The sequence below is a fragment of the Sus scrofa genome, chromosome 9 (genome assembly GCF_000003025.6).
Source record: "Sus scrofa isolate TJ Tabasco breed Duroc chromosome 9, Sscrofa11.1, whole genome shotgun sequence".
In the NCBI taxonomy this organism is placed as follows: domain Eukaryota; kingdom Metazoa; phylum Chordata; class Mammalia; order Artiodactyla; family Suidae; genus Sus; species Sus scrofa.
In genome coordinates, this window is record NC_010451.4 from 16,761,693 (window position 1) to 16,774,447 (window position 12,755).

Here is a 12,755-nt window from a genome sequence, read left to right on the forward strand (position 1 = left end):
ACGTAGGGCCATAAAATGCTTTAAGACTATGATTCTGTGGCTGCCATTTCTATGACCTTAATTCTTTCTTCATGTATTCATGTAAGCATTGCATTTCCAGAACTTACTCATCTTCAAACTGGAAGTTTGTACTCTTTGACCAGCATCTCCCCATTTCACGAAGTCCCCAGCCCCAGAGTTCATTCTCCTATTTCTACAGGTCCAACTTTTCCAGATTCTACATATAACTGTTATCACAGTATTTGTCTTTCTCTGTCTGACTTATTTCACTTCATATAATGCCCTCAAGGTCCATCCATGATGGACATGTTACCTAATAGCTATAGTGCTAGTCACGTTACAATATGTAATTCTATCAAAACAAAACATTGTATACATTATCTACATTAGACATATACAGCAGTGCTGTATGTCATCTCAACAAAGATGGAAAAATACTTTAAAATAGTAAGTATTGTAAGGCATTGAAATAAGGGCTAATAATTGATGGCAGGTGTCACTAATTATGACCCTACCATCAATGAATACCAGAGTCTGTTGGACGAGATGAACTTATAATTGAAGACAGTAAGTGTATAAGAGGGTTTAAAAAGAGCAATGGAAGCACAAAAAAAGATATCACCTATGCACAAAAGAGTTGACCCAGGAAGACCAGAAAGGCTTCACAGAGAAGGTGAGATGTGAGCTGCATCAAGGAAGATAAACAGTTTTTCATGCAAATAATGGCATTCCAGGCAATGTGAAAAACATGAGCAAAGGCAATAAGAGTTAAAGAGCTCCAAATAGAAGAGGGAAGGATATTAACTCTCAATTGTCTCTTTAGTCCAAAACTACAGGAGCTAACGAAGTGGAAAAGAGAGTGGTTCCATTGAGGCTTATCCCCAAGCACTTGGAGGACAGTAAACCCACCACAAGCACCACCATTCCTCATCTGCACTGCTGTCTTTGTCCAAGTTTTCCGAAGAAATGAGTAGGACGCCTCTCATACATATTCATGCTGCAGCTTCCTTTCTCATGGCAAGATGTTCAAGCCAGCAAAGATGACCCTCCTCAGAGGTCCTTGTGGCCCAGATGTGGCTCTTCACTGAAAAGCCATTTGATTCATATTTATTCTTTGTAGTGAAAGATAGACACTAAACAGTCCACAGCTCACACTGCACATACTGTGTTCTCGTTATGACACAAATGTTAATTCACTTAGTCCTCACTGCAGCCCAACTAGGCAAGTGCCACTGCTGTCTTAGTTTACAGATGATGAAACTGAGGCCCAGAGAGCTTTATTCTCATCTACTTGCTGGTAAGTAGTGAGAACAGACTGTTTTATGTCAGGCAGGAGACCATAGACTTAGCTCTTTAGAATATGATTTTTGGCCTTAGGATCCAGTAGATACAAATGCTTATGCCCAATGGTTTGGATGAAGTGTTATTTCACCTTCATCACAGTCTATATTATTAATTAAAAGCTGAGGCTTACATTTGCAGCAACATCGATGGACCCTCACACCATGCACCAAAATAAACTCAAAGTGGCTTAAAGACTTAAATATAAGACAAGACACCATCAAACTCCTGGAAGAGAACAGAGGCAAAACATTCTCTGATATCAACATTACAAATGTTTTCTCAGGTCAGTCTCCCAAAGCTACAGAAATAAAAGCAAAAATAAACCAATGGGACCTCATCAAACTGACCAGCTTTTGCACAGCAAAGGAAACCAAAAAGAAAAAAAAAAGACAACTTACAGAATGGGAGAAAAGAGTTTCAAATGATGCAACGGACAAGGGCTTAATCTCTAGAATATACAAACAACTTCTACAACTCAACAGCAAAAAAGCCAACAACCCAATGGAAAAATGGGCAAAAGACCTAAATAGACATTTCTCCAAGGAAGATATACAGATGGCCAAAAAGTGCATGAAAAAAATGCTCAACATCCCCAATTAGTAGAGAAATACAAATCAAAAATACCACGAGATACCACCTCACACCAGTCGGAATGGCCATCATTCACATGTCCACAAATTACAAATGCTGGAGCGGGTGAGGAGAAAAGGGAACCCTCCTGCACTGTTGGTGGGAATGTAAGCTGGTACAACCACTTTGGAGAACAGTATGGAGGTACCTTAGAAAACTATATCTAGAACTACCATATGACCCAGCAACCCCACTCTAGGGCATATATCTGGACAAAACTTTCCTTGAAAAGGACACATGCACCCACATGTTCATGGCAGCACTATTCACAGTAGCCAAGACATGGAAACAACCCAAATGACCATTGACAGATGATTGGATTAGGAAGATGTGGTATATATTTACAATGGAATACTACTCAGCCATAAAAAAGAACGACATAATGCCATTTGCAGCAACATGGATGGAATTGAGACTCTTATCCTGCTGAGTATCTCTGGGAACTATGTCTAGTGACTTATGATGGAGCATGATAATGTGAGAAAAAACAATGTATACATATATGTGTAACTGGGTCACCATGCTGGATAGTAGAAAACTGGCAGAACACTGTAAACCAATTATAATGGATAAAAGATAAAAATCATTATATCAATTTTTTAAAAATATGTAAAATAAAATTATAAATTGAATCTCCTGTTCACCAACTGTAAACTCCCACCACTCCATTAGATCATTTGCTCTCACACCCTCTTATCAGTTATTTTTCAGCCTCATTGAGATCACCCATCCACTGACCCCTCCACTTTTGATCTAATCACCAGCCTTCTATTACAGAGATCCTAATCCAGATCCATGGCCATGGTTATTATCAAGCTCTTATTAGTACCCCTAACTCCTTTGTCTACATCACCCTCAATGGTGCTCAACCCAACCCTGACTAACTTCAACCTTCTGCCTTCTCATTCAGTGCCTCCTTCACGCAGCTGAATTTCCTAAAGGACATCACATAATTGAAAAAATTGGTTTCCCTCTATATTCATGATCAACAACCCCAAACTCAGCTTCCTATTCTACACAGAGTTCTCCTGTTTCCTCAAAGATCCCCTACTTCACCTATATTCACAGTAGTGGGTTCTACCTTGCATTTTAAATAGGAAGAAGAGAAGTCATGTGACAATAACTCCTGTACTTTCATATCTACCAAAATACATAGCCCACAGCCATTTCTCTTTCCCTCATATTATAAACATGAAACAGTCCTTTCACTAGCAATGGTCACTCTCTCTACCCTTTGCATAAGCTTTGGATTTTATTCTCTCTTGTTCTCCAGTTATCTTTTTCCACTTATCTTTTTCTTCCTTTTTCCAGTTATCTTTTTCATCTCTCCTTCTCTAAGATTTTTACATCATCCTTAAAATTTCTCTCCATATTTTAAGAAAAATTCTCTCTAGATTCCAAATTCCTCTCCAGCTACTGCCCTGCTTTTTTGCATAGAAAAACTCAAAAAAAATGTTTAAAATGACTTATTACACATTTAAATAAGGCGACATGAACTAACATATGCAAAGAATTTTTTACTAGATCTGATTTACGCCAAATGCTCAATAAATGATAGTATTGGTAGTAAAACAGTAATAAAAATAATAATTGCGACTGACATGGAAACTTTCTTACATGCCAACACAACCCTTAACACTGTAAGTAGATTATCTCAGTTTGCTCCTACAACAACCCTGTGAAATAGGTACTAATTTTTCCCCTAATTTTACAAATGATGTATCTGAGAAAGATACATCATCTATAAGATACATCATGTATAAAATTCATTGGCTCAAGATTCATTGGCCCTAAGTCCCAGAATTAGTAAAAAACATGAGTAGGATTTCAAGTCCATCTGACTCCATAACCAAAAATTACCTCACTCTTAATCACACTTATCTTCTGTTTCTCTAGCAGTCTCTCCATACCCTTAGCTTCTAAGAATAGAAACGGTTTTTTCGTAGGAGCAGATGAGTGATACTTTGAACGAACCTCTTCAAACCTCTTGTGAAGCTGGGTGACGATGACAATCTCACGATGACAACCCCTTGGATGTCGGTCCATGAGGAGATCTGCTAGAGAAATGCCAAGGAAAGCGTTTTTATGGGGGAACACCAGGTTTAATTCATGAGCAATGATGGAGGAAACATCTGTGGATGGTTCAAGATGTTAGGCAAGCCTACTGGGGGGGCTATGGAATTTGGGGAGGAAGCGAGGTGTGTGAGTCTAGGTTGCGAGAGACAGCAAGGGAGTGGATAGATCAGATATACACTAACATGGATGCACCTTTCGGGTGGGGATGAAGTGTTGGCTTCAACAGAAATGGTGGACTCCACATTTATAAAAGGACTTTAAACCTAGAGCTATCAGTAACCATATAATTATGACCTTGGTTCAGGGTTTCAAACAGCTGTCTTGAGTTCATTTATGTAAAGCACCTAGCACAGCCCCTGATAAGTTGTCAGAAATCAGCAGTGATGGCTATTACTATTACTGTTCTGGCTCTTCACATGGTGTTTACTGAATAAATGCTAACTCCTTCTTTTATACTAAATGTTTTAAATTGCATATTAGTAGAATTCCCCATGCATCAGAGATGAGTAAAAATAGCTAATACTTTTTAAGCACTTGCTTTGCAAGGTTATTGAATTAACTCATTTAACCTTCCCAATAATCCCTTTAAAAAGATGCTATTATTATTCCAATTTTACAGAGAAGCTAAACAAGTAGCTTGCATAAGGGCACACCATGAGGAGGTTAGAGGCAGAATTGAACCTATTTCCCTGACTACCTTTCCAAAATGATCATTTTATGTATCATATAATCCATCTGTCTAATGCACATAATATTGGGCTAGAAACACAAATTTTGTATATGTTATGCAGCAAAAGCAAAAGATCTAGTACCAGAGTTCCCATTGTGGCTTAGCAGGTTAAGAACCCGATATAGGGGCGTTCCCGTCGTGGCGCAGTGGTTAACGAATCCGACTAGGAACCATGAGGTTGCGGGTTCGGTCCCTGCCCTTGCTCAGTGGGTTAACGATCCGGCGTTGCCGTGAGCTGTGGTGTAGGTCGCAGACGCGGCTCGGATCCTGCGTTGCTGTGGCTCTGGCGTAGGCCGGTGGCTGCAGCTCCAATTCAACCCCTAGCCTGGGAACCTCCATATGCCGCGGGAGCGGCCCAAGAAATAGCAACAACAAAAAAAAAAAAGACAAAAGAACCCGATATAGTGCCCATGAGGATGCGGGTTCAATCCCTGGCTTTGCTCAGTGGGTTAAGGATCCAGCATTGACACAAGCTGTGGCACAGGTCGTAGATGTGGTTGAGATCAAGTGTTGCTATGGCTGTGATGTAGGCTGGCAGCTGCAGCTCCTATTCAACCCCTAGCCTGGGAATTCCATATGCTGCAGGTGCAGCCCTAAAAAGAAACCAAAAAGATCTAGTATCTATTTCCAATGAAGAGAATTTGGGGGAAAGAAAACAAAGAAAAAAACAAAAGGCTGCATTAAATCCAGCTCAACACAAAAGGAAGGAACTATGAATAAGAAGCAGAAAGTATTCAGTAGGTGAGGTGATAATCCTCTCTACATATCAGACCTGAGAGGATGACTGGCAGAGTTGGAATATTCCTCAAAGATGTTCTCAGTCAACAGGGAACTGTCAAGACCAGAGGGATGATGGTGAATGGATGCATTAGAAGTGCTTACAACTAGACAAAAGGCCAAGTGGGAAACACTGGAAATTAGGATACATTGATTGCAAAATCAGTAGCAATATGAAAAATGTATCCCTGAGTGCCTCCAAGGCCAGATTAAAACTTTGAGAAAAGCATGGGAGACTAAGTAAAAGCAGAAAAGGACAGAGGAAAAATAAATTATAAAGGGTAAGGGGAGGATTGCCTAACCTAGTATGGGCCAAGCACTTAATTTTAATATACACTCATTGAGATATATATACTATTTCCACTTTACATGAGAACATTGAGGTTTAGAGAAGCAAAGTGAATTTCCCAAGGTTATTCAACTATAATGTGAATTTTAAGCACAACTACTAAGAATCAGAATTGAACTATCTTGACTTAAAAACATGATCTTTTCATTTCCAGGGATTGCCTCTGAAAAAAGAACTATAATGGTATGGACAGCATGTCCAAGAAATTTAACTTGGGAAAGAAAATGCTGTGGAATCTTGAGCCTTTTCTTTCCTGCCACCTAAATGGGATTTCTCATGTTTCAGAATCACCACTGTATTTTTTTTAATTTTTTATTTTAGCTGATTTACAATGTTCTGTCAATTTCTGTACAGCAAAGTGAACCAGTCATATATAAACATATATTCTTTTTCTTATATTATCTTCTATCATGTTCTATGACAAGTGATTGGATGTAATTCCCTGTGCTATATAGGACCTCATTGCATATATATCCTAAATGTAATGGTTTGCATCTACTAATCCCAAACTCCCAATCAATCCCACTCTCTCCCCCTCCCCCTTGGCAATGCAAGTCTGTTCTCCATGTCTGTGAGTCTGTTTCTACTCTGTAGATAGGTTCATTTGTGCTATATTTTAGATTCCACATATAAGTGATATCACCTGGTATTTGAGAGCGCCAATTATGGGACACTCAGCCTGTTAGGGTCTTATTATTAGTTACTTGTAGATCCTTGTCATATCCCCTGTCTCTTTTAATTATTTGTGTATTTCTCATGGTACCAAGTATAAAGTGAGCTAGTGTTTGGTAGAATATGAACACACACACACACACACACACACACACACACACACACTAGTGATTGGCAGAATATGAACACAAAAAGACATACACACATTTATTTAGCAAAGGATGCTGAAGGGCTGCAGAACAGAGGCAGTTAGAACTTATCTCACCACAGTTTTTCTACCAGGGTCCTATGGTCACCAGTTATTCATGAAAAGTCGGATTTCTGCATCAAATTAAGTTTTATTTTATGCTATTCCACATCCTTTTATACTCAAAGTTCATATTACTATTCAGGAAGAACTCAATCCTTTTGGGGGGATATTTATAGACCTTAGGAAAGTCACGATTTTCTAGTTATTCCCCACAAATTCCAAAATTTTAGAGTGTGTTCCTTGTACTATCCCAAATTATTTTTTTGGCTTGAAAGCAATAGAAATTCCAATCCCAAGTGATTTAAGCAGTAAGGAAAATTTATCATTTCATGGAAACATTTGTGTAAATCCTAAATAAGGTGGCCACAGGAATGGTTACCCCAGTTACTGAACATTATTAAAGACCCAGGTTCTTTCCATCCTCAGTGTATCAGCTTTATCCTCAAGGAAGCTCCTCTTATGATTGAAAAACTCTGCTATATTTTCCACCTTCCCAAATATATTTTCCAGTTTCCCAGAAACACCTCTCTAGACACCCTGTTTTATCTAAGTGACTTGGATTGGGTCACCCACCATTTGAAAAATAAAAGTTCAATCAGGGATGTTGTTTGTCTTGTTTACTTCTGTATCCTCAGAAGTCAGAACAATCTTTGATACATAGTTTATTTAAACAACCTATGGAAACATATTTCATTTTAGAATATAGTGACAACAACAAAGTAGTAACAATAAAATAATAAGACAGCACATCTGTTGAGATTCTAGACCCCAGAGCCTAATGACATAGGATATTTTTTCCTTTCTTTTTGGATTTCAAATGAACAAAAATGGAATAATGAGACTCTCACATTTATGGCACACTGTAATCATTGCTCCATGTATAGCTTCCTTATTTATTCACTTATTTTCTAATAACGTCATAGAAACTGATGAACCACTCAAAACAAAAGTTAGGATCTTGGCAATAGCCTACATCTAATTTTGACCACCATTCATATTTCCTACCTGCCCCACCGAAGACAACTATGATTTTCTTTTTTTTTTAGTTTATTACAACTATATGTATTCCTTAAAATATTTTATTTGTTTCTACTTTACAAAAATGTAATAAACTTATAAGTAATATTTTGAGATTGACTTTTTTTTTTCTTTTTAGAGCTGTACTGTGACATATGGAAGTTCCTAGGGCTGGGGGTCAAATTGGAGCTGCAGTTGCTGGCCACAGCCACAGCAACACAGGATCTGAGCCATGTCAGCAACCTACACCACAGCTTGTGGCAATGCCAGATCCCAACCCACTGAGTAGGTCCAGGGATCAAACCTACATACTCACGGATACTAGTTGGGTTCATAACACACTGAGCCACAATGGGAACTTCCAGAGATTGACTTTTTAACTTAATATTATATTTGCTAATAATATTCACCCATATTTTTTTATGTCACTGGAGTCCATTTATTTTGACTGCCCTATAATAGCCCATCTGGGGACTACACCACCATAGATTCTCCCACTCTCTCACTGATGATCACTTGAATCATTTCATTTTTGTTATTGTGAAAAAAAAGCTGCCATAAACATTCTCACAGAGCTGCTGTCGTACACATTCAAGTTCCCCTTGGGTATTTACATGTCAATGTGGAATTGCTGGATCATAAAGTACATGAATATTTAAATCAAGTAGATAAAAGCAAATGGTTTTCGAAAGCGGTTGATCCAAATTACATATATAATAGCAACGGCTCCACACCCTCTCCAATATATGTTATTGTCATTCTCTTGATTCCATTTTTTTCTATTGAATTAGTTGTGCTTTCCTTATTGATTTATAGAACTGATATGCACACACACACACACACACACACACACACACACCCCACATCTTCTTAATACAATACATTTTCTAGTCTTTCACCTATATCTAGGGTAAGCAATTTAATCTATTTGTGCCTTTGTTTCTTACCCTATAAATTAAGGAGAAATACGTTACCTACCTGTGATAGTTAATTCTATATATCAACTTGATGGGCAAGCAATACCCAGAAAGATGGTAAACATTATTTCTGGGTGTGTCTGTGAGGGTGTTTCTGGAAAAGACTAGCATTTAAATCAGTGGACTAAGAAAACCATCCTCCCCAATGTTGGTGGGCATTATCCAACCCTCTGAGGGCCTGAATAGAACAAAAAGATGGAGAAAGCATGAATATGCTCTTAACTTGAGCTGAAACATCCATCTTCTCCTGCCGTTTGAGCCCTCCCTGTTCTCAAGCCATCAATTCAGACCAGGCCTTATACCACCGGCTCCCCTGGTTTATCAAGACCTCAGGATTGGACTAGACTTACACCACTGGCTTTCCTTGGCCTCCAGCTTATGAGTGGCCTGCAGTTCCAGATCATGGAACTTCTCAGCCTCCATAACCACATGAGTCAATCCCTCATAATAAACCTCTTTCTATAAATCTTCATCCCTATCTATCTATCTACCTACCTATCTATCTATCTTATTGATTCTGTTTCTCTCAAGAATCCTAATACAACACCTAGTAATATTGTTTAAGGAATATATTAATATATAATGATTCAAATACTATCTGATACATAGTAAGTACAGTTAAAATTATTACTACATGTAACTTCCTATGTGCCAAGCACTATAATACCTTATCTAATTTAATCTCACAAAATCCTATGATGTATCAATAGGATTGATTCCACTTTACAAATAAGATCCTACTTTACAAACAAGCAGGTTGAAGCTTAGAAAGGTTCAATAATTTGACCAAAATTATATAGCTAAGATTTGCCAGGGCAAGATTATATACCCAAATGATCTGAGACAGAGCCTCCCTTCTTAACCCCTCTTACATCATGAAATTAGAAAACTTGTAAAACACTGCAACAAGGCAAGACAATGGAAAATAACACTTTTGATTGCTATGCTCATTATATATTTGGAAAATACATTTTCTGCCTTGCAAAATAATTATTAGAACTCAGATTGATCAATATAATGTATGTATGCATAATAACTAGCACATAATAGGTGGTTAATAAATGTTAGCTATTATTATTATTATCCCATAATATCTTACAAATCAAGCTTAATTTAACCAAGCTATTCCTCATTTTATCAATAGGAAAATAAAAGTTCTAAACCAAAAGGGTAAGTTGCCCAAGGATAAATGTTAGAGTAGTTATAAATCATGAGTCTATCTGATTGTAAAGTTTGTGTATGTTTGAAAAGTGCTACATTTTATTATCAAAAGGCTGAATTTCTCCCCTTCAAAGGATAAGGATTATTATAGCATAGATGGTGAAATGTGAATATGGACAGCTGCTATTATTAAGAAATGGCCTAAGATGAAAAGATGTTCAACATCACTATTAGAGAAATGCAATTCAAAACTACGATGAGGTATCATCTCACACCAGTCAGAATGGCCATCGCCAAAAAGTCTACAAATAATAAATGCTGGAGAGGGCCTAGAGAAAAGGGAACTCTCTACAATGTTGGTGGGAATGTAAATTGGTGCAGCCATTTTGGAGAATTATATAAAGATTCCTTTAAAAACTAGAAATAGAGCTACTATATGACCCTGCAATCCAACTCTTTGGCATATATCCAGAAAAGAAGAAAACTCTAATTTGAAATGATACATGTATCACAATGGTCATAGCAGCACTATTTACAATAGCTAAGACATGGAGCAACCTAAATGTCTGCTGACAGGAATGGATAAAGAAGATGTATATATGTGGATAAAGAATACACACACACACATATACATATATACATATATACACATGCTCATATACACATATATACACTTACACACAATGGAATATTACTCAGCTATAAAAAGAATGAAATTTGGCCATTTGCAGCAACATGGATAGACCAAGAGATTATCATACTAAGCAAAGCAAGTCAGACAAAGACAAACGTCATATGATATCTTTATATGTATATTCTAAAACTTATTTACAAACAGAAATAGACTCACAGGCATAGAAAATAAACTTTTAGTTACCAAAGGGTAAGTAGGGAGATAAATTAGAAGTTTGGGGTTAAGAGATACACATTATTGTATATGACATAGGTAAACAACAAAGTCCTACTTTATAGCACAGAGAACTATATTCAGTATCTTGTAATAACCTATAATGGAGAAGAATCTTAAAAGAATTGTACACTTGAAATGACCACAATATTGTAAATCAACTACACTTTTGATTTCTATATATATATTGCTGGAGCCCAAAGTGCATATTCTCTACCACAATAGTATATGCTTAATAGGAAGGAAAGCTTTGAAACAGAACTTTCCAAATGCACTAGGATCCTTATCACTGGGGATATAAAAGAAAAGGGTTGAGAAAACACTCCACTAGTATCTTACTGGAACTATGCATGTGTTTACTCATTTGATCAATGTTTATTAAATGCCTATTAGGTAGAAGTCATATTACTTTACAAGCTAAGGATTAAATGAAAAGCAAAATTGTGTCAGGAAAGCAGGTTTAAGTGTGAGGTGGAAAATTGAAGAATTTTTTAGTTTCTCTAGCCATGCAGTTCTGTAACTCTATTTCCCTTGTTCCAAATAATGCCAACAGTTCCCAGAGCAACTAAAACAGAAGGAATTTGTTTCTCTAGCTACCTGATTTTTTTCCTTCCCAATATCTTTATTCCCTCCCCTACTCACTGTGCTGATTTGGATTAGCTTTAATGCCACTCAAAATTAAGGCATGAAATGCAGGGGCTTCTGCAGAGCTCTTTACAACTGATGCTGAAACCTCAAGCTGTGGTGTAGCATGAAATGCCCATCTACCAAGTACGTCATATGCTCTCACTGCCATTTCATCAGGGAAAGAAGATTATCTATTTTTCTGCTTGAAATCATCATTTCATTTCCTGTCTTCAGTCTGGATAGCTTATCTATTTTTAAAACAAAGGATGTAGATATCACTTTTGTTTGTTATGTCTAGTTAATATTAGGAGACATTTCTATCCACTAATTATTGAAAGGATAAGACAAGTATCGACTCAAAATATAGGAATTCTCTTTTTACTTTTTTTTTATTGTGGTAAGAACACTAATATGAGATCCACCTGTGAAACCTATTTTTAAGTACACGATAGAGTATTGATAACTATTGTATTGGCACAAGACTGTACAACAGATCTCTAGAACTTATTCATCTTGTATAACTGGAAGTTTATACCTTTTGAAAAATAACTCCCCACTTCTCTCTGCCTCCAGCTCCTGGCCATAATCATTCTAATTTCTGCTTGTGTGTGTTGGACAATATAAGATGGAATCATGCAGAATTTGTACTCTGTGACTGGCTTACTTCATTTGGTATAATGTGCTACAGTTTAATCCATGTTGTCACATATTGCAATATTTCCTTCTTTTCTATCTATGTTATGTAATTAGGAAAAAATGTATCCATGTCTGATTGTATAGTGAGGTTTTTAATCAATTTCTTTTAAATTGTAATTTGTTGTTCATCTTTTTTTCAAACAAATATTGGCTTCAATGTCTTAAAGAAAAGTATCAACCCTCAGTAACTGATTCTTTCGTAAAAATTTATATTGAATTATTCAATTATACACTAGGAAGATTTTTATAACTAAAGCAGACTTGAAAAACTCATTCATGGCCATTTCCACATTGTGCAGCTTCTGACAAGGTTACTTCCACAAAGGAGGCTAATTCCACAGTCATCAGATTCCATTTATTCTTCACATTTGATTGGAAAATGGCAACTGATTATTATAAGATCGGACTAAGCATTACAATCCAATTTGTGTTTTATGAGCCAGGTGTGGGTCACTCATAATAACAGAAAAGCAAGAGAACACTATGTGGCAACAACAAAAAAGCTTTAACTAAATGCCATTCCCTAAAGTGGCATTGTATCA

General features: G+C 36.9%; 1 long non-coding RNA gene across 1 annotated transcript in view; it reads right to left on the bottom strand.

Moving 5' to 3' along the window:
- Nucleotides 1-4,023, bottom strand: part of LOC106504828 — a 325,567-nt gene extending 321,544 nt beyond the window's left edge. Inside the window, exon 1 of the long non-coding RNA XR_001298660.2 lies at nucleotides 3,949-4,023. This is a non-coding gene — a long non-coding RNA (uncharacterized LOC106504828). The remainder of the gene's footprint in view (nucleotides 1-3,948) is intronic.